We start from the raw sequence: 26,852 nt of genomic DNA, 5'->3' as shown, positions 1-26,852 counted from the left end.
TTGGCAAGACGGCCTGGCACAAAAGGATGGCAGGCAGGAGGTAGATGCAATTCAAGGGCACTAGGAGACTGATTACTGACAGTCTAAACAGTGATGATTGACAATTTTTGCAATACTGTTAACAGAAATATGATTGCTGACAACAATTGGCTAGGTGGACCTGGCTCACAGCAGGCTGCAAGGCAGGAGGAAAGTGCTATTCAATGGCACCAGCAAACTGAGGATTCAAATCACAGCAACTATTACCAAAAAATTTAATTTTTAATTATTAGAATACTGTCACAACAAATATGATTGGTGTAAATATTTTTCAAGTAGGCCTGGCACACAGGCTTGGAAGGCTGTAGAAAAGTGCAATTCTAGGGCACGAGCAAACTGAGGATTAAGATCATCAACAATCAAGATTTTTTTAATTTTAATTAGTAACTATACTGTGACAAAAAATTAGGATTGGTTTAAATAGTTGGCAAGACGGCCTGGCACAAAAGGATGGCAGGCAGGAGGTAGATGCAATTCAAGGGCACTAGGAGACTGATTACTGACAGTCTAAACAGTGATGATTGACAATTTTTGCAATACTGTTAACAGAAATATGATTGCTGACAACAATTGGCTAGGTGGACCTGGCTCACAGCAGGCTGCAAGGCAGGAGGAAAGTGCTATTCAATGGCACCAGCAAACTGAGGATTCAAATCACAGCAACTATTACCAAAAAATTTAATTTTTAATTATTAGAATACTGTCACAACAAATATGATTGGTGTAAATATTTTTCAAGTAGGCCTGGCACACAGGCTTGGAAGGCTGTAGAAAAGTGCAATTCTAGGGCACGAGCAAACTGAGGATTAAGATCATCAACAATCAAGATTTTTTTAATTTTAATTAGTAACTATACTGTGACAAAAAATTAGGATTGGTGTAAATAGTTGGCAAGACGGCCTGGCACAAAAGGATGGCAGGCAGGAGGTAGATGCAATTCAAGGACACTAGGAGACTGATTACTGACAGTCTAAACAGTGATGATTGACAATTTTTGCAATACTGTTAACAGAAATATGATTGCTGACAACAATTGGCTAGGTGGGCCTGGCTCACAGCAGGCTGCAAGGCAGGAGGAAAGTGCTATTCAATGGCACCAGCAAATTGAGGATTCAAATCACAACAACTATTACCAAAAATTTTAATTTTTAATTATTAGAATACTGTCACAACAAATATGATTGGTGTAAATATTTTTTAAGTAGGCCTGGCACACAGTCTTGGAAGGCTGTAGAAAAGTGCAATTCGAGGGCACGAGCAAACTGAGGATTAAGATCATCAACAATCAAGATTTTTTAAATTTTAATTAGTAACTATACTGTGACAAAAAATTAGGATTGGTGTAAATAGTTGGCAAGATGGCCTGGCACAAAAGGATGGCAGGCAGGAGGTAGATGCAATTCAAGGACACTAGGAGACTGATTACTGACAGTCTAAACAGTGATGATTGACAATTTTTGCAATACTGTTAACAGAAATATGATTGCTGACAACAATTGGCTAGGTGGACCTGGCTCACAGCAGGCTGCAAGGCAGGAGGAAAGTGCTATTCAATGGCACCAGCAAACTGAGGATTCAAATCACAGCAACTATTACCAAAAAATTTAATTTTTAATTATTAGAATACTGTCACAACAAATATGATTGGTGTAAATATTTTTCAAGTAGGCCTGGCACACAGGCTTGGAAGGCTGTAGAAAAGTGCAATTCTAGGGCACGAGCAAACTGAGGATTAAGATCATCAACAATCAAGATTTTTTTAATTTTAATTAGTAACTATACTGTGACAAAAAATTAGGATTGGTGTAAATAGTTGGCAAGACGGCCTGGCACAAAAGGATGGCAGGCAGGAGGTAGATGCAATTCAAGGACACTAGGAGACTGATTACTGACAGTCTAAACAGTGATGATTGACAATTTTTGCAATACTGTTAACAGAAATATGATTGCTGACAACAATTGGCTAGGTGGGCCTGGCTCACAGCAGGCTGCAAGGCAGGAGGAAAGTGCTATTCAATGGCACCAGCAAATTGAGGATTCAAATCACAACAACTATTACCAAAAATTTTAATTTTTAATTATTAGAATACTGTCACAACAAATATGATTGGTGTAAATATTTTTTAAGTAGGCCTGGCACACAGTCTTGGAAGGCTGTAGAAAAGTGCAATTCGAGGGCACGAGCAAACTGAGGATTAAGATCATCAACAATCAAGATTTTTTAAATTTTAATTAGTAACTATACTGTGACAAAAAATTAGGATTGGTGTAAATAGTTGGCAAGATGGCCTGGCACAAAAGGATGGCAGGCAGGAGGTAGATGCAATTCAAGGACACTAGGAGACTGATTACTGACAGTCTAAACAGCGATGATTGACAATTTTTGCAAAACTGTTAACAGAAATATGAATGCTGACAACAATTGGCTAGTTGGGCCTGGCTCACAGCAGGCTGCAAGGCAGGAGGAAAGTGCTATTCAATGGCACCAGCAAACTGAGGATTCAAATCACAACTATTACCAAAAATTTTAATTTTTAATTATTAGAATACTGTCACAACAAATATGATTGGTGTAAATATTTTTTAAGTAGGCCTGGCACACAGGCTTAGAAGGCTGTAGAAAAGTGCAATTCTAGGGCACAAGCAAACTGAGGATTAAGATCAACACTAAAAAATATTTTTATTTAAATTAAGAACTATACTGTCTGTGACAACAATTATGATTGGTGTAAATAGTTGGCTAGACGGCCTGGCACAAAAGGCTGGCAGTGGCAGGCAGGAGGTAAATGAAATTCAATGGCACTAGGAGACTGAATATTTGCAGTCCAAAAAATTATGTTTTTTTTTTTTTAAATTACTGTTACAAGAATTGTGATTGGTGCCACTAATTGGCTACTTGGGCCTGGCAGACAGGCTGGCAGATATGAGTCGTGGATGGTAGGTAGGGAAGCAATTTAACACAGTATGCTGTGTAAGTGACAAAAACACAGGACTGATAGAAAATTAAGTTAGATTACATTAGCAAAATATTTTAAAATTTTAGATTTTAATATTAAAATTATGTTAAGAAGTGCAATGCACATATGACTCTATGAGTGGTCGCACTGGCTGGCTGCTACGTAGGGCAGCAATTATAACAACAGTATGCTGTGTAAGTCAGATAGACAGTTAGACACAGGCCTGATAGAAAATACAATTCGATTACACTAGCATAATGATTTAAAGACTTTTTTTTGGAAATTGTAAGAAAAAGGTTAAGCACATACATATGATAGCCTTGGAAGGGCAGCTATTAAAAACAGTAGGCTCTGTAAGTCGGATACACACACGCCTGATAGAAAATACTATTAGATTACACTAGAAAAATTATTGAAATTATTTTTTTGGGGGGGAAATTAAAAAAGGTTCAACACATATGAGTTGTGGCTCATAGACTAGGGAGGGCAGCAAGTAAACACAGTAGGCTCTCTATGTCAGCAAAACACACAGGCCGGATAGAAAATTAAATTAGATTACACTAGCAAACAAATTTAAACTTTTTTTTTTTTATATTAAAATTAAGGTGAAGAATAGATATGAGTGCTGGGTGGCTGCCTGGCACAGACCAATTAACCAAAAGACTGAAAAAAAAGAGGTATATTAATGCTGAGTGAGCCTGACAGACACAGGCATGATAGTAAATGTAATTAGATTACACTAGCAAAATATATATATATATATTTTTTTTATTTAAAATAATGTTATAAACGGATATTAACACTGGTGGCTGCTGGCTGGCACAGAGCAATGAACCAGAGTATATGCTGTGTGACACTGGCCTGATAGAAAATGAAAAAAAATTACACTAGAAAAATAATTACATTTTTGGGTTAGTTAAATTTAAACTAATGTTGTTAGGGAGATATCAGTGGTGGCAGTAGTCACAGCATATGCTGTGATCCTTAAACACACAGCTGAAAGCCAGGCAAATGCTAATAAAAAAAAAAAGGAAAAAAAAAAAAACGGCTCGAAATATAGCCCTTAAAAGGGTTTTTTGGGGTGCTGTGCTTGCAGCAGAGATGAGTGGAGTCCTTCTGGACTGTAAATACACTAGCCTAGCTATGTCCTCTCATTAAAAAAGCAAGGTCGTTATGAGTCTAAAATGGCGGATTCCGAGTAGCTGGGAGTGTCTGTGATGGAGTGTCTGATGTTGATTGGCTCTAATGTGTCAGGCGGCTGTGACATAAAGAGTCAAAGTTTCCACAATGATGACACATAGGGGCGGATCGAACATCGCCATGTGTTCGCCCACAAACGCGAACGCGAACAAGCTATGTTCACTGTGAACCGTTCGCGGGCGAACAGTTCGGGACATCACTACCAACCAAACCTAATATTGGCCCTATAATGCGTTTCTCTTTTTCAGTATAAAGATTTGCAATCTCCTCTTGATTGAAGCCTCTGGTTTTCTTTTCAGAAGCTTCCTCTGGATAATCCAAGGAATCTAGATCACGCATTGCGGCTACCAGTCTATTCATCACTTCATGTTCTTCAGCTGTTCTCTTCCCATTTGCAAAATGCTCAGCCAATCCTTTAGCCAAGCCTTTTAAAGCTGATTTACCAGCACTTAGGATGGATGCTCCTATAACTCTGATTTCCCTCAGTGATTATTCTTCAAAAACATCCCTCTGACTCAGAGACTGTTCATCATTCTTTACACTAAAAATAAATAAATCCGATTGGTAAACTAATTTTATGACTTTAACATTTTAAGATTAAACTACTTATTGTTTTTTTTTTTAATATATTTTATTTTCTGAAAGCACAGATAATCATAATTAGGACAGGTGGTCACATCTGGCACTCTGAGGGCGTTTGCTTGGTCTGTAGTACCAATGAGCAAATAGCAGACATCAGTAATTGCTTATCAAAAAAGCAGTTTAGTTCTTTAAATTGTGTATTTAGGCATGCGTATTTGTACCAAATTAGTTTAAGTTTATAGCAATTAATTCTCTCTCTCATTCTTATTATTTAGTTCTTGTGTTCAAGAGCAAACACCGCTGGAAGAAATTATTTTATGTGGGCAGGTTAGCTTGACCTGATATGCACTAACCAACTGCACTAAACCCGAATGTAGTTATGAATATTTTACTTCCAATGTTCTTCATATAGAAGAAAATGTTCTTTTTATTCTTAAATATTTATTAATATATACCTGATTATTTGTTCATAAAATATCTATCTATATATGTGTATCTATATATCTATATCGGTCTATCTATCTATATATAAGTATATACAATTATAGATATAAACAGATAGACATATGAATATATATTTAAAATACAAAGTACATTGTCTACTCTATGAAGAACATTGGAATGTAAAATATACAGTAAATAAAAGTAAAACACATTGTAAAACATCAAAATTGATTAAAAATTAGTTTTAAAGTTTTAGGGCAAGTGAGTGGAATGGGCTCCAATGATATGTGTACACACATGTATTTATGTGTTTATAAATCTATATAATATATCTGTAAATACATATGTACAGGTATAAATACTAAAATACATATGTTAATACATGTATACATATAAACGAATATATATATATATATATATATATATATATATATATATATTATATATAGTACTGTATATGTGTGTGTGTGTGTATTTATCTTTGTGTTAAACTCGTTTGCATGCTTTTTTTTCTAACAGCTTATAACTTTTTAATTATTTTTATTTCATAGTATTATTAGTGTAAATGTACTTTTAAATGTAATTTTTATGTGTTTTGGGCAAATTTTAAACAAGGATAACTTAATTCTGTAAATTCAATTCATAAAACAATTTATATCAAACTTCTGGTTTAAAACAAGATGAGAACAGTTTTGTAATGTGCTGTATTATGTTTTAAAATATGGAAATAAAATGTATCTTTCAGTTTAACACCCTTGTTCAAATGACCTTTATTTCTTCTTCCTTTTTTTTATTTATTTTTTTATTTATTTATTTATGCATGCCATTAGTGAAAATAATATACATAAAACAGAAAACAGAAAAAAACAAAAGAAAACGGAATTGCAGGCCACACAGGGCCGTATTTTCAAATAAATACAAATAAACAATTCAACAAAAAAACAGCAAATCGTCTAATGAGGTCCGTATAGACCGTAGCATCAAACCAAACAGATAATTCTTTTCCACTTTCTGTGGATTCATCTAATTAAACTGAAACATTGCAAAACCTGCTTTTTACACTTCTGGCATAATTTTTCGTAACATAAGAAAGTTGGGGACAGAAGAAAAGGGAAAAAAGAAGAGAGAAAGGAAAACAAGAAAAAAGAGAGAAAAAAAACAAAAAAAAACAAAAAAAAACCCAAAAAACAAACAACAAAAGAAAACAAACGCGCACTCCGTCACCTCTCACCTCCGCATCATATCAAAGTATCAAAATATGTCCTAATAGTTTCAATTCCGCGCTAACGTATTATGAGTCTCTATAACCCCTAATCCATTCTGGAGGGAAATAACCCAGAAGAACCAAATCACTAAAACTATCTGAACTAAAAAATGGATATAGGATCCTTTTTTGGGCTCCTTCTGAATATGACTTAATAATCGGTAACCATCTTATTAAGAACTTCCTAACTTCTCTTTCACTAGCTTCTCTCAGGTGGAAAGATTAAAAAATTATATGCATTTGGATTCCTTTCACAAATATAGAGAAACCCGGCATCTTTTTAGATTTCCAGTTCTTTAATATAAGATGTCTGACAAAGAGGATGATTACATTTACACTTTTTCTATATGGAGAGGACGCCCACGTAGACTGATCAAGAAAGAAAATAGAGTCTGGATCAAAACAGATATTAGTTTCATACAAAGAATTAAACCAAAAAGCTACCTTCTTCCAGAACTGATACACTCTAGGGCACAGGGGAAGCTTTGATTAAAATATATTTTAGCCAGTCTCTGAGGTGTGTAATAAGAATTATGGATTATTTTCAGATGACTCTCTTTCCAGCTTATTGGTATTTGAAATTTATTGATTAAATTAAAGCTAGCTCTTATTTTATCTCGATCAACTCCCGGAATCACTACATTCCAATTTAAATTAAGGTTTTCTAGCCAGGAGTCGCTTTGTTTAGATAACATAATACTGTAAAGTAATGAAATAGAAGGAGATTTAATTCTAGAAAATAGAAATCCTAGCTCTTAACTCAGACCATGCAATTGCCTCAATACCATTCCACTTCTTAGATTTTATGAAATGCAGAATTTGGAAATAGGAATAAAAATTATTACTTGGCAGATTAAACTGACCTCTCAAATTATCAAACTCTTCTATTTGTCCATCAGCTGTAAAAAATTGGTGGACTGCTTTAAGACCCTTATTGGACCAACTTCTAAATACTTTTTGATTAACCCCAGGCGAAAATTCAGGATTGCCCAATAGTGGTAGATATTTCGAAAAAGTATGTTCAATACCGATTACCGAACAGAGAATTTGCCAGGCAGCAATTATATTTTTAATTGAGATTAAACTCTTAATATTATTAGGTAATTTTTTTTACAGATACATGTAATAAGGCTTTAAGAGAAAATGGATAGATCATGAAACTTTCAATTTCTTTAGATGAGAACCAATTAGTTTCTGCCAGCCAGTCTACTGCAATTTTCCCTAGGGCAGCAATATTATAAAATTTAATATTAGGTAAGGCTAAACCGGCCGCTTCACGAGAATACATTAATTTTTCCAAAGCAATACGCGTTTTTTTCTTATCTCGCCAAATAAATTGAGAGAATTTTGCATTTAGTTTCCGTAAGTCAGTTTTAGTCAAAAGCAAAGGTAAATTCTGTAAAGGAAAAAGTAGGCGAGGGAAAATAATTGACTTGATAAGATTAACCTTGGCTGACAGAGATAAAGGTAGAACAGCCCACAATTTCAAATCAGATTCGATTTTCTGAAATAGCGGCTTAAAATTAAGATCATACCATTTATCTGGGTTTCTGTGCAAAAAAATCCCTAGATATCTTAATATCTCAACTTCTTTGAAAGGGATATTAATTGTCCTGGTATTATGCTTAGAAATCCACATCACTTCACTTTTCTGAAAATTTACCATATAACCGAAAAAAGAACTAAAGAGATTCAAAGAATCCAAGATTATAGGAATAGAGTTGGATGTATTGTATAAAAAGATTAACAAATCATCGGCATACAATAGAGTTTTCAGAGAGGTTTTACCAAGATTGACCCCTTCCATCACTTCCCTAAGCCAGATCGCAAGAGGTTCGAGTGCCAAATTAAAAAGTAAGGGCGAGAGAGGACATCCTTGCCTAGTACTTTTTTGTAATCTTATACCAGAGGTAAGAGTATCATTAATTAAAAGGTAGGAAATAGGAGATTTATATAAATTACGCACAAATTGGAGGAATTGGTTTTTAAACCCAAATCTCTCCAAAGTCTGAAATAGATAATCCCATTCTATGGAGTCGAATGCTTTAACAGCATCCAGTGTTAGAAGCGCAATATCATGCTTAAATTGTTTACTAATATCTTTATTTAAATTCCAGATATAATCTATAAGAGTAATAATTTTCCAAATGTTTTTTGATGAGTTTCTAGAGGCCAACAATCCCGTTTGGTCTTGATGTATAATTTTATCAAGACATTTCATTAATCTGGTAGCTAAAATAGAGGTTAGTATTTTATAATCTATATTTAATACCGAAATTGGTCTATAAGAGGCCATATCTTCAGGATTGTTGTCTTTTTTTGGTATAAGAGAAATATTAGCAGCCGTGAAATATTCTGAGAGTGGGCAACCACTCATAAAATAAGAATTAAAAAGTTTTTCCAATGTGGGCTTAATCTCATCCACTAAAATCTTATAGAATTCTGCGGGAAGAGCATCAGGACCAGCAGCTTTATTTACTTTAGTTCTATTTATTGCATCCTCTATCTCCTCCAACAAAATGGGGGAATTCAAACTTTCAAGAGAGTCACCTGCCACTTGAGGAATTTTTATTTGAGACCAAAATTTCTCTTGATTTTGTTTATTGTTCTTAGACTGAGAATATAAATTTTTATAGTATAAAAAAAAAGCATTATTTATATCATCTACTTCAGTATATCTATTATCTTGGTATTTAATTGATAAAATATAATTCTTTTTCTTCCTACTTCTAATTAAATTTGCTAGATGTTTTGTCGAACACCCATAAAAGCCCTTATAACATATATTAAGTTTAGTCTCCTCCTCTAAGAAGTTCTGTTTAAAGAATATATCCCTTTCTGATCTGGCCCTAGAATAACATTCCCAGTTTACAAGCGTTGGGTCAGTAATATATTTTTTATAACTATTTCTAACGTAATTAGCCAATTGGGCTTCTCTCATTCTATCTTTCTTTTTCTTTTTACACATATATGCTTTTATTTCACCCCTTAGGAATGTTTTAGAGGCCTCCCAGAAAATGTCAATTTTATGGAAATAGGAGATGTTGTACGTACAGTAATCTTTCCATTTTTGTTTTAGCCATAGGTTAAATTTCATGTTCTTATACATATACCGAGGAAAAATAAAATTTAAATTACCTCTTACTAAGTTAGAGGGAAAAAAAAATGACAAAGAGACAATTGCATGATCCGAAATAACTATCTCACCAATTTCCGCTTCCATTTTTTGCAGTGATAGAGATTCTGTAACTAAAATAAAATCAATCCTAGAGAATGTCTTGAATGTTTTAGATTCACAGGTATATATACGCTGGTCTGGGTTATAAAGTCTCCAAATATCAATTAATTTCAATTGATAACAAAATGTTTCCATAAATTTAGCTTGCTTATTATATAAAGCCAAATTTTTTTTTGAAAATCTATCAATCGCTGGACAAAGTGAGAGATTAAAGTCACCTCCTATTATCATTCTATCCGTTATGAAAGGAAATAGTTTACTCTTTAACCTTTCCCAAAATACTTTAGAGAATATGTTTGGTGCATATATATTACAAAGAGCAAACCTAACTCCATTAATTTTTATTTGTACTACCATAAATCTTGTCTCTGGATCTAGCTCACTATGTAAAATTTGGTATGATAGATTCTTGTTTAACAAAATAGCAACCCCTGCTTTCCTATTTTTACATGGAGTCGCTAATACCTCTCCTACCCACTTGCAACGTAACTTCGATATTTCAGGGTTTTTTAAATGGGTTTCTTGTAAAAATACAATACTAGGGTTTTGCTATCCTAATTTTTTAATCACAAGTTTCCGTTTTATAGAGTTACTGATACCCCCTACATTCCACAAACAGATCCTTAAGTTCCCTATTGTATCAGCCATATAGGAGGCAAAATAGATAAAAAAATTAAAAAAGTCCCGCATTCAATTTCCTACTCAACCAAAAAAACAAAAACATACACACTTACAACTTTATAGAAAATCAATCTAACTTAACGTAAGACATATCATTAAGTTCAAGTCACACTCTGAGCGACACTAAAACATCATCAATTCAACATCTACTGGTGTGAATAGGAGAGGTGAGGGAGGAGAAAAGAGAAAAGAAAGAAAAAAAAAAGGGGGGGGGGGAGGGAGAACACACTGGAAAGAGAAAAACTCCTTAAATTAAACACTACAAGTAATCCTGTTTCATTATTTGGTCCCATTTCCAAATAAGAACTTAATTTGCTAGATATATCACAGACTACCATCTTCTTCCTTTTAATATCTTACACAATTGTCTGTGCTCTCATATAATGTAATGTGTATATGTACTGAAGGGAAAATTGATGCAGAAAACACTTTACTGCAACCAATTTTTTGAAAGCTTTATGTCACAAAATTATTACCACATATGGAAATATGACCATTGCATTTTTAAAAACTCTTTAGAATATTCAAATCTAAAAAACATGAGTTTTGATAGTTCTATCCTTGTTTATTTATTTTTACCTTCGTGCATATGTAGATGCTATTAAAAAAAGACACTGCAACTATGTACTTAAAATTCATCTTTACCTGTTAAAAGTAAAGAAAAAAAGAACAATTAGGACCACATCAAACTTTTACCAAATGTATTGATTTAAATCTTATTAAAGAAACATTAAAATAAAGATACATTACAGTAAAAATTAAGCTATCATGATTCAGATAGAGCATATGCAATTCTAAACAGCTTTCCATTTTACTGCTTTTGCTTTGTTCACTTGGTATTCATTATTGAAAAGCATGTCTAAGTATGCTCAGGACTGGAGCTAGCTGCTGATTGGTTGCTGCACAAATATGGCTGTTGTCATTCGCTTACCGATGTGTTCAACTAGTTCCCAGTAGTGCATTGCTACTCCTTCAATAAAGGATACCAATAAAATAAAGCAGCATTTATATTAGAAGTACATTGCAAAGATGTTTAAAAATGCATGCACATGAAATTAGGGGTTTCATGTCCCTTTAATTAAATAGCGTAAGGTTTAATTTTGGATTACTTACAACCAGACAGAACAGAGACATTAAAAATGAAATGATAATATGCTTAACTATGTGTAGGTTATACAATTCCATAGAACATGTCAGTATTAATTTATAGATATAGATATTGTTCTGTCATGTACAACTACAAGATTACTAATATCCCTTATTGCTAATTATTTTCATGATTACACCACAAAGCCTTATAATGTTTAGTATTCAGTGTAATGTTATAAATAAGCATCTGATTAATTTAATTGTTATTAATATTGTGTTGTTTCTTTACTCTTGTGCCATAAAAAAGTGAGTTACCAGTATTAAAAATCTATACTAAATGTAAAATAAAGGTCACTCTCATAAGAAGTATAAATACAATTGTTACAAATATATAAGTATAAGATATAACATTTTCTTACCAGGATCTCAGGATATTGTTATAGGTTATCAGATATCTTGATGTGATAATCTCTTAGGTGTGAGGGATTTACACCTTATATACAGTATCTGTGTCTAATTAGTAATATATATTCAAATTAGCCTGAACACATTTTATAATAATATTATAAATTAATATTTGTGTTAAATGATTTCAGCAAAGTCATTCACTTTATAAAAGCAAATAATAGCATCACCTTAATTAAAGCCATATATATATTTATATATATATATATATATATATATATATATATAGATAGATATAGATATAAATATTAATTATATAACATGATGTAACAACTGACTATGATTTGTTTTATATATTTGTATTGCAAAGTGTGTATGATTAGTTAGCTTGTGTTTGTTCATATGTGTTTCAGTGTGTGTCTTTAACTGTGTGTGTGTTAAAGACAGAAAACCCGATCTATAGATAGATAGACAGATAGATAATTAGAAAGATAGATATATAGATAGATGAAAGATAGATAGATTAGAGAAATGATCATTGCATTAATCAACTTTAGTAGAACAAAGTCCTTTACATTAAAATCTGACATATAAAGAATAAAATATTGATTTATAAGTGTTTTAAAAATACATACTTCCTAATATCAATCTTTTTATTTTTCGTTCTTTTCCAATCAATTAAATATTGAACAGTCCTTCTAATCATGGATATTCTCTACATAGAATATATATACACACCCAAAATGACATAACATATTAGGGATCTGAATCAATTATTGTGTTAATGCATTAGGTAAATTGAAATTTGAATCAGTTGGTAGTAGTTTTAGAGATTAGATAAGCAGTAGTGGTTAGTGTTAAGTGGAACTTCAAATGCAAAATGACATACTCAAATTTGTAAGAACATGTCATTTTTAAGTTATTGACAATAGATTACTTTGGTCTAGATTACAACTGGAGTGTAAAACATATTAGCACTATTGAGCGATAACACTTCACAATTTAAATCAATAGTGCTTCTATTTTGTTATCCTATTACAAATTGAAATTAAAAGATTATTGCTCAAGCAGAAGCCTGAGGTACGCTGAAATCTGTTGGTCAAATAGTACAGCTGTGATATGTCCCTTTCTCCATAAATTTCTATGGGGCATAATACATAAGGAGGATGACCATATTGCAGCTTTACGCTGAGATCTGTAGGTCAAATAGTACGGCTGTGATATGTCCCTTTCTCCATAAACTTCTATGGGGCGTAATACATAAGTAGGATGACCATATTGCAGCTTTACGCTGAGATCTGTAGCTCAAATAGTACGGCTGTGATATGTCCCTTTCTCCATAAACTTCTATGGGGTGTAATACATAAGTAGGATGACCATATTGCAGCTTTACGCTGAGATCTGTAGGTCAAATAGTACAGCTGTGATATGTCCCTTTCTCCATAAACATCTATGGGGTGTAATACATAAGTAGGATGACCATATTGCAGCTTTAAAAAGGACAACATATGAAAAATATATATGTCAGGGCTGTTTAAAGATATGTTTTGAATAACATTTCATTATAAGAACCCTGACATATATATTTTTCATATGTGTCCCTTTTTAAAGTGGCAATATGGCCACCCCATACATAACCCTGTTTTGACTTTCTCTTTACATAGTAACCTGAAGATGTGTTAGGCCAAGTGCACTAAAGCGAATGCGCGTGAAGAAATAATTGAAATAAATATACATATATATATATATATATATATATATATATATATAAGAAGGCTGAAGAGAGCACTCATCATGAAAAAAGTGGTTTATTTCAACATAGTGAACATTATTGGGGAATAACCCCATCATCAGACAAGTGAAAAACAACAATCATTAATGCACGTACCAAAAGTTACTATTTATGCAGCAGGCAGCCTCCATACCACCGACTCCCACGAGTGCACGCCAACCCGAAATCGGAAGTGGTCATGAGTGACGCCATCACGTCAGCCCCGGCGGCGTGCAAAGCAACTGCTGAGGGCAAAGTAAACAAACATGGTTGCTATGGTAATATCAAGTGATACAAACGGATAAAAACAGTTACATTTGTGTATGTAAATAGTGCATACTATGTGTCTCTTATTAGTGAATGAAAGCAAGGTCTACTGCCATATAGCAACTTGTGTGACTATTAAAAATGTACATAAAGAGCAGAAGTCCACTGGGAGGGAGGGGGGGAGAAAACAAGAGATCCTAGTTTTATTTGAAACACCATATAAAGAATGAAAGAAATGTTCAGAGAAAGAAATAGAGATAACATAGTCAGAGAAAGAGAGGATCTTAACTATTATAAAGCTGCAGATAATTTAGCTACGAAGTCCTACTATTGGGCATAATTATGTATTAACTAATAGGAACCTATCAATCACAGCCAAAAGATCTAGATGGAAATAAACCACCTCCTACAGGGAAGCTATTCCCTTATTTGGAGGGGAAAATTTTATAAATGCTATATTCAAGAAAAAGAGAGTAGGAGAAAAAAAGAGAGTTTGAGAAATAAGAGGTTAAAGAATGAAAGATAAAAGAAAGAAAGCTAGATAGGTAAGAAGGCTGGGGAGAAATTAGATATGTATAATAAGACACTTTTTGGTATTGGAAACTGTTAATATTATTATAGAAAGCAATGTCAGTCTAGATGGGTATTTAACCCATTAAGGATCAAGATTGCCAGTTCTTAGGTTCACTTTGCCTCTCATTGCAGGAGTATTTTTCCCCTATCACCCCCTCTGGTCAGAGGTGGGACATGATCTATTAGTGTATATCTTAGGTCCTTTACTGAATGTCCCTCTTTTCCATGGAAAGACCACCAATGACCTCCGCACCAGAATGGCCAACCATAGGTCCTTAATCATGACGGCCATAGACAGGGGACATACGGACAAGCCAGTGACACAGCATTTTCTACAACATGGACATTCAGTAAAAAATAAAAAATACTCCTGCAATGAGAGGCAAAGTGGACCTCTCTCTCCCTCTCTCTCTCACTCTCTCTCTCTCTTTCTTCCTCTCTTGTTCTCTCTATTTTCTGTCTCTCTCTCCATTTTTCTCTTTCCCATTTTTTCTCTTTCTCTCTCTTTCTCTCTCTTTCTCTTTCACTCTCTTTTTTTTCTCTCTCTTTCCATCTTTCTCTCTTTCTCGCTTCACACACATACTCCTCTCACAAGCACACTTCTCTCTCTTACACACTCCTCTCACACACAAGCATATTTCTCTCTCACACACACTCCTCTTACACACAAACACACTTCTCTTTCTTACATACTCCTTTCACACACAAGCACCTCTCAATCTCTCTGTTTTTCTTTCTCTTTCTCTCTCTCTATCTGTCTCTCTCGCTCTTTCTCTCTCTGTATCTCTCTCTCTTTCTCTCTAGCTTTCTCTTTCTCTCTCTCTTTCTATTACTCTCTCTTTATCTCCCTATCTTTTTCTCTCTCTATCCCCCTCTCCCTCTCTCTTTTTCTCTTTTTTTCTCTCTCTCTTTTTTCTCACTCTCCTTTTCTCTCTCGCTCTTTCTCTTTCTCTTTCTCTCAGAAACACACTCCTGTCACACAAACTCCTCTCACACACAAACACACTTATTTTACACACACTCCTCTCACACACAAACACACTTCTTTCACACAAACTCCTCTCACACACTAACACACTTTTATGTGTACAACTACTGTATAAAGACTGGAGAAAGCTTCCAATGGGACTCAGTTGCATAAAATTGACTCAGCCAAGTTTTTGGCCTATTATCCTTTCTATAGTTGCAATAATGATGTTCTACTATAGAACATAACCATCACTCATACAAACTGCTGCCTTTCCAACATTTTTAGAGTGTTTATGTCATCTGTGAGAAATAAAAAAAACACCTTATCAGTAGCTTTTACGTTTTATTTTAAAACTTATTGAGGAGGCTTTTGTTATTTTCAGTACATTTTACTTTTTTTTTTAAAATAATTTTCCCATTAGCACACAGATACATATGCACATATAAACATACAGATTAACACATACACAGATGCACATTAGTGATGTTCATTCATTTTGTTACGCATGCATATTTGTAATAAAAACATATTTGTTTTGTTTTAGTTAGACAAATATCTGAATTAATGCACCAACAAAATATAAAAACAATGATACTGTACTGTAAAATACAGCTAAAAATGTTGCTATTTTGACTTTCTCCCAGGGGAGCTTGGGTTAATAATCTTAGGCAATTTTTGTGAGCTTTTGTTTACTCCTCCCCCCTAAGCTTCTATGCTGTCAGAGGCTTTTAAAAAGTGGATTATCAGTTTTGCATCAACAATAATGATAGGAAAATCATTCTTTGCAAAATTGCAACTAAGTTGAATCATTGCTTAACCACCTTAAGGTATTACAGGAGGGCAGGTTACACCAGTCTGTACACATGCAAACAGACACCAAGATTTGTGCTATAACGGGCGTGTAAATAACGCAAAAAAAGGAGCGGCATCACACTTTCCATATCTCTGCCATTACAAGTTACTGAAAAACCTCCTTGTTCTATGCGTTATAGTGCGATAAGCTCCATACCGCACAAAAGCCAAGGAATGGGGAGAAAGTGTTAGAAAAAAACTAACACCTGCGATTGCGGAATGGAGATTGCCATAATGCAACCCCAATGATGTCTATTGGGAAAAAAAAGTTATGCTTAAACCTTTAACATAGACCCCTTGTGTAGACACCCCTAATCCGCTGCCCCCGACATCGCTGACACTAAATAAAACTATTAACCACTAAACCACCGCGCCGACATCACCAACACTAACTAAAGTGATTAACCCCTAAACCGTCGGCCCACCACATCGCTACTACTATAATTAACAACCCCTAAACTGCCCCCCACATTGCTAGTACTATAATAAAACTATTAACCCCTAAACTGCCGGTCCCCCACATCGCTACTAATAAACTAAACCTATTAACCCCTAAACCACCAAACACCCACATCGCAACACACTAAATTAAACTATTAACCCCTAAACCTAACACCCCCTAACTTTAAATAAAACTTACAATATAACTATCTTTAAAAAAATTAAAACTTACCTGCAAAATAAAAAAAAACTAAGTTTAAACTATAAATTAAACTAACATTACTATTTTAAATAAATAAAATGAACGAAAAATAAAAAACCTAACACTACAATATTAAATAATCCTAACACTACGATAAAAAAATAAAAATAACATTACAATATTAAATAGTCCTAACACTACGAAAAAAATAAAAAAATAACATTGCAAAAAATAATAAACACTAAGATTACAAAAAATAAAAAACTCTAAGATTACAAAAAACAATAAACGAAATTATTAAAAATAATAAAAGTTACACCAAATCTAATAGCCCTATAAAAAAACAAAACAAAAAACAAAACAAAATGAAAACACCCCCTAACCTAACAATAAACTACCAATAACCTTTTAAAGGGTCTTTTGTAGGGCATTGGTTAAACAGTTAAACAGCTCTTTTATCTCCAAAAAATTACAAAATTACTATTTATGGAATAAACTTCCTCAAGAGGTAGTAGCAACAAACACTGTGGGTGACTTTAAAAATGCATGGGACAAGCATAGGGCTATCCTACGAACTAGATAAGTTTATACTGTTAGGTAAGGTCGGGCAGACTTGCTGGGCCTATGGCTCTTATCTGCCGTCAATATCTATGTTTCTATGTTTCTAAGTCCCCCCAACAGTGAAACCCCTCACCCAAGCAACCCCCCAAAATAAAAAAACTAAGTCTAAAAATAAAACTAAGCTACTCATTGCGCCTAAAGGGGCATTTGTATGGACATTGCCCTTAAAAGGGCATTCAGCTCTTTTACTGCCCATCACTAATCTTAAAAAAAAAATCCCCAAAAAAATAAAAAACTAGCATGGAGAGTAAACACCCTAATATAAATCCAGACACTAAACACCCCTAAACTGCCACCTCCGACATCGCCGACACCTACATTACAATTATTAACCCCTAATCTGCAGCCCCCGATATCACCGGCACCTACTTACACTTATTAAAACCTAATCTGCCACTCCGGACATCACCGCCACAATAATAAACATATTAACCCCTAAACTGCCGCACTACCGCATCAACAACACTATTTAAATATTATTAACCCCTAATCTGCCGCACCAACAACACCGCTGCCACCATAGTAAAGTTATTAACCCCTAAACCTAACCCTAAGTATAATCCCTAACAACCCTAACTTTAATATAATTAAAATAAATCTAAATAAAAATTACTATCATTAACTAAATAATTCCTATTTAAAACTAAATTCTTACCTGTAAAATAAACCCTAAGCTAGTTACATTGTAGCAAGCTTAGGTTTTATTTTTATTTCACAGGCAAGTTTGTATTTATTTTAACTAGGTAGACTAGTTAGTTTATAGTTATTAACTATTTACTATCTACCTAGTTAAAATAAATACAAATTTTCCTGTTAAATAAAAATAAAACCTAAGCTTGCTCCTGTTAAATAAAACCTAACCTGTCTTACACTCACACCTAACATTACACTTCAATTAAATCAATGACATTAATTAAATACAATTAACTAAATTACAAAAAACCCCACTAAATTACACAAAATAAAAAATTATCAAATATTTAAACAAATTACACCTAATCTAATAGCCCTATCAAAATAAAAAAGCCCCCCAAAATAAAAAAAAACCTAGCCTAAACTAAACTGCCAATAGCCCTTAAAAGGGCCTTTTGCGGGCATTGCCCCAAAGAAATCAGCTCTTTTACCTGTAAAAAAAAATACAAACAACCCCCAACAGTAAAACCCACCACCCACACAACCCCCCCCCCATATAAAACCCTATATAAAAAATTAAGGTCCCCATTGCCCTGAAAAGGGCATTTGGATGGGCATTGCCCTTCAAAGGGTATTTAGCTCTTTTCCATTGCCCAAACCCTAAGATAAAATTAAAATCCACCCAATAAACCCTTAAAAAACCTAACACTAACCCCCGAAGATCCACTTACAGTTTTTGAAGACTGGACATTCATCCTCATCAAGCCGGGAGAAGACTTCATCCAAGCGGGCAGAAGTCCTCAACGTAGCCGGGAGAAGACTTCATCCAAGCGGCAAGAAGTGGTCCTCCAGGCAGGCAGAAGTCTTCATCCATACAGCATCTTCTAACTTCATCTTTCCGACGTGGAGCGGCTCCATCTTCAAGACATCTGGCGCGGAGCATCCTCTTCTGTCGACGGCTACTGAAGAATGAAGGTTAGAATTCTATCAGCCAATTGAAATTAAAGTTGAAAAAATCCTATTGGTTGATTGGGACAGCCAATAGAATGCGAGTTAAATTGGATCAGCCAATAGGATTGAAGCTCAATCCTATTGGCTGATTGCATCAGCCAAAAGGATTTTTTCAACTTTAATTCCGATTGGTTGGTAGAATTCTATCAGCCAATCGGAATTTAAGAGATGCCATCTTGAATGACGTCCCTTAAAGGAACCTTCATTCTACAGTAGCTGTCGACAGAAGAGGAAGCTCTGCGCCAGATATCTTGAAGATGGAGCCACTCCGCGTCGGAAGGATGAAGATAGAAGATGCCGTATGGATGAAGACTTCTGCCCACCTGGAGGACCACTCCTTGCCACTTGGATGAAGACTTCTCCCGGCTTTGTTGAGGACTTCTGCTCGCTTGGGCAAAGTATTCTCCCGGCTTGATGAGGATGGATGTCCGGTCTTCAAAAACTGTAAGTGGATCTTTGGGGGTTAGTGTTAGGGTTTTTTTAAGGGTTTATTGGGTGGGTTTTATTTTTAGCTTAGGGTTTGGGCAATTGAAAAGAGCTAAATGCCCTTTTAAGGGCAATGCCCATCCAAATACCCTTTTCAGGGCAATGGGGAGCTTAGGTTTTTTGGATAGGATTTTATTTGTGGGGTTTGGTTGTGTGGGTGGTGGGTTTTACTGTTGGGGGGTTGTTTGCATTTTTTTTTACAGGTAAAAGAGCTGATTTCTTTGGGGCAATGCCCCGCAAAAGGCCCTTTTAAGGGGTATTAGCAGTTCAGTTTAGGCTAGGGTTTTTTTATTCTTTGGGGGGGCTTTTTTATTTGGATAGGGCTATTAGATTAGGTGTAATTAGTTTAAATATTTGATTATTTCTTTTTTATTTTGTGTAATTTAGTGTTTATTTTTTGTAATTTAGTTAATTGTATTTATTTAATGTAATTGATTTAATTGTAGTGTAATGTTAGGTGCTAGTGTAAGACAGGTTAGGTTTTATTTTACAGGTAAATTTGTATTTATTTTAACTAGATAGCTAGTAAATAGTTAATAACTATTTACTAACTAGTCTACCTAGTTAAAATAAATACAAACTTGCCTGTGAAATGAAAATAAAACCTAAGCTAGCTACAATGTAACTATTAGTCATATTGTAGCTAGCTTAGGGTTTATTTTACAGGTAAGTATTTACTTTTAAATAGGAATTATTTAGGTAATGATAGTAATTTTTATTTAGATTTCTTTTAATTATATTACATTTAGAGGTGTTATGGTTAGACTTAGGTTTAGGTTTAGGGGTTATTAACTTTAGTATAGTGGTGGCGGTGACATTGGGGCGGCATATTAGGGGTTAATAATATTTAACTAGCGTTTGCAATGTAGGAGTACAGTGGTTTAGGGGTTAATATGTTTATTATAGTGGTGACGATGTCCGGAGCGGCAGATTAAAGGTTAATAATTTATTTTAGTGTTTGCAATGCGAGAGGGCTTTGGATTAGGGGTTAAGGGGTAGTTTATGCATGTTAGTGTACTTTGTAACACTTTAGTTATGAGTTTTATGCTACAGATTTGTAACATAAAAATCATAACTACTGACTTTAGATGGTGGAACGAATCTTTACGGTATAGGTTGTACCTCTCACTTTTTGGCCTCCAAGGCAAAACTCGTAATAAAGGCACTATGGAAATCCCATTGAAAAAGGATGTTTTGAAAGGTGCGGTAGTTACTATGCCTTATGGCCAATAAAGTGTGCGGTACACCTATACCTGCAAGACTCGTAATAACAACGGTAGTGAAAAAGCAGCGTTATGAGGCTTTTCCACTCATAACGCAAAATTCGTAATCTAGCCGATGATTTGTTCTGATTTTATTAAAATGTTAAAACTAACGAGTCCAAGATTACAAGTTATACCGCTTTAAAAATGGCCTTTGCGGGCAGAATGGTCAGCTACATGTCATTACAAGTCACGCGTTATGGCTGTTCCCTGATTGTTATAGCCTATACTGCAACGATTCATTCTGCACTCAAAGACCAGTAGTCATGTGTTTTGTGAAACAAAAATGTTTCACAAAACACATAAAAAATATGTTGCAAAGTACACTAACACCCGCCACCCACTGCATAGTAACTGCTAAAATAAAGTATTAAACCCTAATCCACCTTCCCCCACATAACGACTACCTAAATATACCTATTAACCGCTAATCCGCCATCCACCCACATTCTAACCACTAAAATAAAGTAGTAAACCCTAATCCGCCATCCCCCCACATAGCAACTACCTAAATAAGCCTATTAACTCCTAAACCGCTATCCCCCCACATTGCGACCTATTAAAATAAACCTATTAACCCCTAAACCGCCATTCCCCCACATTGCGACTACCTAAATAAACCTATTAACCCTAAACTGCCGTCCCCCAAAATTGCGACTTATAAAATACACCTATTAATCCCAAAAACGCCACATACATATTAACCCCTAAACCTAACACCCCCTAACTTTATATTAAAGTTACAATATACCATCTACCTTCAAATAAATAGAAATGTACCTGTTAAAAAAATAAATAAGTTTAAACATTACCAAAAATTAAAAACCTAACATTACAAAAAAACAAGAAACCTAATATTAAAAAAATAAAAAGCTACCATTACAAAAAAATATATTAAAATATCAAAAAGTTTGTTTTATTCCTATTTTAATACCACCTTTAAAAAAAAACATCCCAAAATAAAAAAAAACAAATCTACCAATAGACCTTTAAAAAGCCTTTTGTAGGGCATTGCCCCAAAATGTAACATCTCTTTTGCCCAGAAAAAAGTACCCCCTAACATTACAATCCCCCATGCACCAAACCCCCCAAAATAAAATAAAATAACTAAAAAAAAACCTTATCTACCCATTGCCCCAAAAGGGCATTTGTATAGGCATTGCCTTTAAAAGGGCAATCAGCTCTTTTTAAGCCCATAAAAATAAATAAAGCCCTAATCTTTAAAAAAAAAAACACTCTATCCAAAAAAAACTAAACTAACACTAACCCCAAAATCGGTACTCACCATTGCTGAAGTCCGCTGATCCCTCTTCTTCCTTGCTGTGAAAGGTCTTCATCCAGGTGGCTCCATCTTCCTCTAGTGCAGAACCACGTGGGTGTGGTGAAAAGTCCGTCGGGTTTTTATGCTTGTCAGTGATGCCATAGTGAGATGGAGGACTTTTGTATCTAGCTGGTGTTTCTGTTACACAGACTGTTACAAGTTACACTCTGAAGCTATTCTGATACCACATAATTAATACACTGTTCAAATTGGTCGATATAGACCAATCCCCAGAGTGACTTTACACTGATATGTATATTTTAATATTTTAACAGTAATTTAATAAATTGCTTTTGTATTTTACAAGTGTTCCAGAATCCACTTAATAGCTAACTCGGTGGCTGATACTGAGTATGGGGTGTCCAGCATATAAAATTCCATATTTCCATGCAGTCTCTGGGTATCCTTAAGCCCATGTACCTCCAGCCCAAAGAATGTTCCATAACAGGCCCTCCAATGTACAGTGGCGAGATTGGTTTTGTCACAGTAACATATACAGTTGTATTTTAGCTCCAGAGTATTAGTCTATTTTATACTGCACTGATACTTGTGTTTACATTATCATACTATCTACCTCTTTCTTTGAGCTTTTTATGTTTGAAAAAAAACTTCATTCACAAAGTATAGAGACAGCTGTACCTGAAAGCATTGTGAATTGTAGACTGCTTAAGACATGTGTTTTGTTAGCTCTAAAGAGTATACATCAATTCTATATTGAAGAATTGGAAATATCATGCAACGGACTTGTATACCGCTATTCACATATCCTTTTAATCACATTTATTTTTCTGTTATTACTGTGTGTGAGTTTTGTGTTTTTATCATTTAAAAAACAGCTCCAGCACAGGGGTTTCAAAATGGCTCATTAGGAAGTGGTAAATATACACTGAAAATTCTCCTTTTTATTACCCCTATCACTCTTAAATAAAGTAACCCAGTCCTCAGGACCCTTACTCAGGCCAGATATTCATTATATCTTAAATAGAGCACAGGTGAAACAATCAGCTCACCCTGATTATTTCACCTGTGCTCTGGTTAAGATACTCCAGCCCTCCTGTAGGCTTGCTAAAATAGCACAGTCTCACTGCTGGTGGCAGTCTATGTCTTTGGTTGTTAAGGGGTTAATCATACTTTTACATTTTATTATTCCATTATCTTCATTAGGAGTTGTGAGCTGTTATTCTAAATAATATTTTACCCAGTCAGTAAGTTAGGGATGTGATGGAGATGAGTTTATGAAAACAAGGAGGTGGTGAGCAAAATATGTTTTTTGGAAACACTAGACTAGAGGGCTTAGGACATGAGCTATACGTAGCCACCTGTTATCTGGTCTTTTTCCAGAAAGCTGTATGTGTTCTATGACTCCTTGAGTACCTTTTTGGTGAAACAGGTGGCATAGGGCTGGAGAACAGGTAAGGAGAAGAGGCCGGATACTATGGAGTTAATTATGGCACAGGCAATGCTGAGTGTCTTACAAGATTATTCCAGTTCTACCTATAAGGAATGCAATAAAGTGTTTACATCAGCATTATGAAAGGGACAGTATACACCATTTGTAATATAACTGCATTGAATAGACACTACCATAAAGAAGAATATGCACATTAGCTGTATCTAAAAATCGTGTATAAAACCTTTTAAAAAAGTACTTAGAAGCTCCCAGATTAGCACTGTTGATGATGTTTGGCTGGGACACCCCGTAAAAGGGGCTGGGAACACAAGAAGAGCAGACAGTCCCCCCTTCCCTCTAAATAAAAAGACAGATTACATAAATAGGAGCCAGCACAAGTCTGTAAACACATGTATACATCTGACACTGTGGGGCTTGGTTAGGAGTCTTAAAATCAGCACAATGTTATTAAAAAATAAGCAAAACTTATACATTTTTACAAAAACACTAATAGATGGGCTATAAAAATGGATCATCTACAAAACATTTATGCAAAGAAAAATCTATTGTACAATATCCATTTAAGTCACTGTCTGTTGTTGTTTATTCCTAAGAACAAGTAGGGCAGAGGTATTAGGATAAAACTTCTAGCACAGGTAGATGGATTCCATGTTAGGCTGATTGACCTTTTTTGTATTTGATTACCTGGTCCAAGCCAGCTTTTAGTGCATAAGGATGGATGCTGCTTGTCAACATTTCAGTTTAGGCAATTATAGCATGGGCAGAGAATAGACTGGTCTTGATCTGGGATGGATTGTTTCACATTCTTTTTAGATAAGGGCTAAGACCAAGACATTATTAAAGGGTATGAAATCATTTTAAATTTGTCAATTATTGTGTTCTGGGAAGACCACAGTCCAAATAAGTAAGTATTAGTAACACAGCATAAAGCTTCTATACTATTTTACCCACAATTCTCATTCTAGCTTCAATTAGATTGTATGCACATGACGTCAATTAGATGCTTGTATATGCACTAGGCGGCCTTATGGCGTATTTATCACCTAAATCATTAATAGTAACGTCTCTCTTTATCTCTGGCTATAATTTGGTTGTTAGTTTTCAGGAAAAGTGCTAGAGGGAGGTGCTATTCTTGTTATAGGATAACACAGGGTGGCCAAACCGCATATTACATGTTGCATGTTCCTTGACCTCATTATTATTATTCTTATAATTATTATTAAATTAGAGGCTTAGCTTTACACTTTAATACCCGGTGTACAGTGGGTAGGTATAGTATGATGTCCAGGTTAGGAAAAAAAAAAAAAAAAATCTGGGGAGACAGTCATTGTTGAAAGGAGTTTATTAATTATACATGAAAAGCTGTTTGTTGACAGAAAGTTCCCTTATCATAAGAATCTGATTCACTAATTTTATGTAGGCCTTAGCTGTAGTGATGTCGCGAACCTAAAATTTTCGGTTCGCGAACGGCGGACTCGAACTTCCGGTATTGCGCGAATTCAATAGGCAGGCGAACTTTAAAACCTACAAGGACTCTTTCTAGCCACAATAGTGATGGAAAAGTTGTTTCAAGGGTACTAACACCTGGACTGTCGCATGCTGGAGGGGGATCCCTTTCAAAACTCCCATGGAAAATTACATAGTTTATGCAGAGTCTGCTTTTAAGCCATAATGGGCCTAAATCAACTAACATTCCCAAAGTGGCTGTCTCAAAACATCAAGGACAGAAGATAGATTGATAGATAGGATAGATAGATATACATAGATTGATAGTTAGATAGAATCGATAGAAGAGAAATAGATAGATTTGTTAGATATATAATTACCCTAATAAAGTCTAATAATTAAACATGTGTTCTTGGACCCAACTAGCTTGTGTTAATTAGTACTTTTCTTAGCACTTTAATCCCTGTCCCCCCCCCTATCGGGGGTGTTCTATATGGCCTGCCTGATTACCCTGAAAAATTATAATAATAAGACATGCGGTCTGGTACCTATTTTAACTAGGTTGTGTTTTAAGTACTACCATTCTTAGCACTTTAATCTCTGTAACTTCCCCTATTTTGTGAGGTCTATACGGCCTGGATGATTACCCATACAAAATATAATAATAAGACATCTGCTCTTGGTCTGCGACCCATGGTAACTATGTTGTGTTAATTAGTAATGTCCTTCGCATTTTAATAGCTTTTACTCATACTCACCCTATCGGTGGAGGTCTATATGGCCTGCATGATTACCCTTACAAAATATAATAACCAAACATATGCTCTGGGACCCATGGTAAGTAGGTTGTGTTAAGTAGTACTGTTCTTTGCAGTTTAATACCTGTTACAACACCAAATGGTGGCAGGTCTATCTGGCCTTCATGATTAGCTGCACTCAAACCCAAAAAAAAGCCGAGTGGTCTTAGACTAACTCCCATGGCTAACTCGGTTGTTTCAATTAGTACTATTCTTAGCACTTTCATCCCTGTTACGGGTGGTCTACATGGCCATCATGATTAGCCGAACAAAATACTACAATCCAACCTTTGCTAAGTCTTCATAGGCCCTTCATTGGCCGTATTTTGATAGTACAGTTCTTATTAGTTTTATAGCTGATACAACACCGAATGGTGGCAGCTCTATATGGCCTGCATGATTAGCCGCACCCAATACAAAAATAAATCCAAGCGGTCTTTGATTAACACCCATGGCTAACTCTGTTGTTTCAAGTAGTACTATTCTTAGCACTTTCATCTCATCATCCCTGTTACTTCCAGGACTCTCGGTGGTGGTCTACATGGCCATCATGATTAGCCTAAACAAATACTACAATCCAACCTTGGCTCAGTCTTCCTAAGGCCCTTCATTGGCTGTATTTTGGTAGTACTGTTCTTATTAGTTTAATAGCTGATACGACACCGAATGGTGGCAGCTCTATATGGCCTGCATGAATAGCCGCACCCAAAGCCAAAAAAAAACCCCAAGCGGTTTTGCACTAACACCCATGGCTAACTCTGTTGTTTCAAGTTCTACTATTCTTAGCTCTTTCATCTCATCCCTCTTACTTCCAGGACTCTCAGTGGTGGGGGTCTATATGGACATCATGCGTGCAGGGAACCATGGTAAGCTTACTTCCTTTCGCAAA

At 34.9% G+C, this 26,852-nt stretch overlaps 1 pseudogene; it reads right to left on the bottom strand.

Annotated features, from left to right (window-relative positions):
* Positions 1-4,395: 4,395 nt before the first annotated feature.
* LOC128651654 (bombinins BLP-7/H-BO-like) lies at positions 4,396-11,044 on the bottom strand (annotated as a pseudogene).
* Positions 11,045-26,852: the final 15,808 nt, after the last annotated feature.

Source organism: Bombina bombina, chromosome 3, assembly GCF_027579735.1.
Source record: "Bombina bombina isolate aBomBom1 chromosome 3, aBomBom1.pri, whole genome shotgun sequence".
Classification (NCBI taxonomy): Eukaryota; Metazoa; Chordata; class Amphibia; order Anura; family Bombinatoridae; genus Bombina; species Bombina bombina.
The sequence above is the reverse complement of the archived record's forward strand: the minus strand, read 5'-3'. Positions and strand labels throughout refer to the sequence as shown.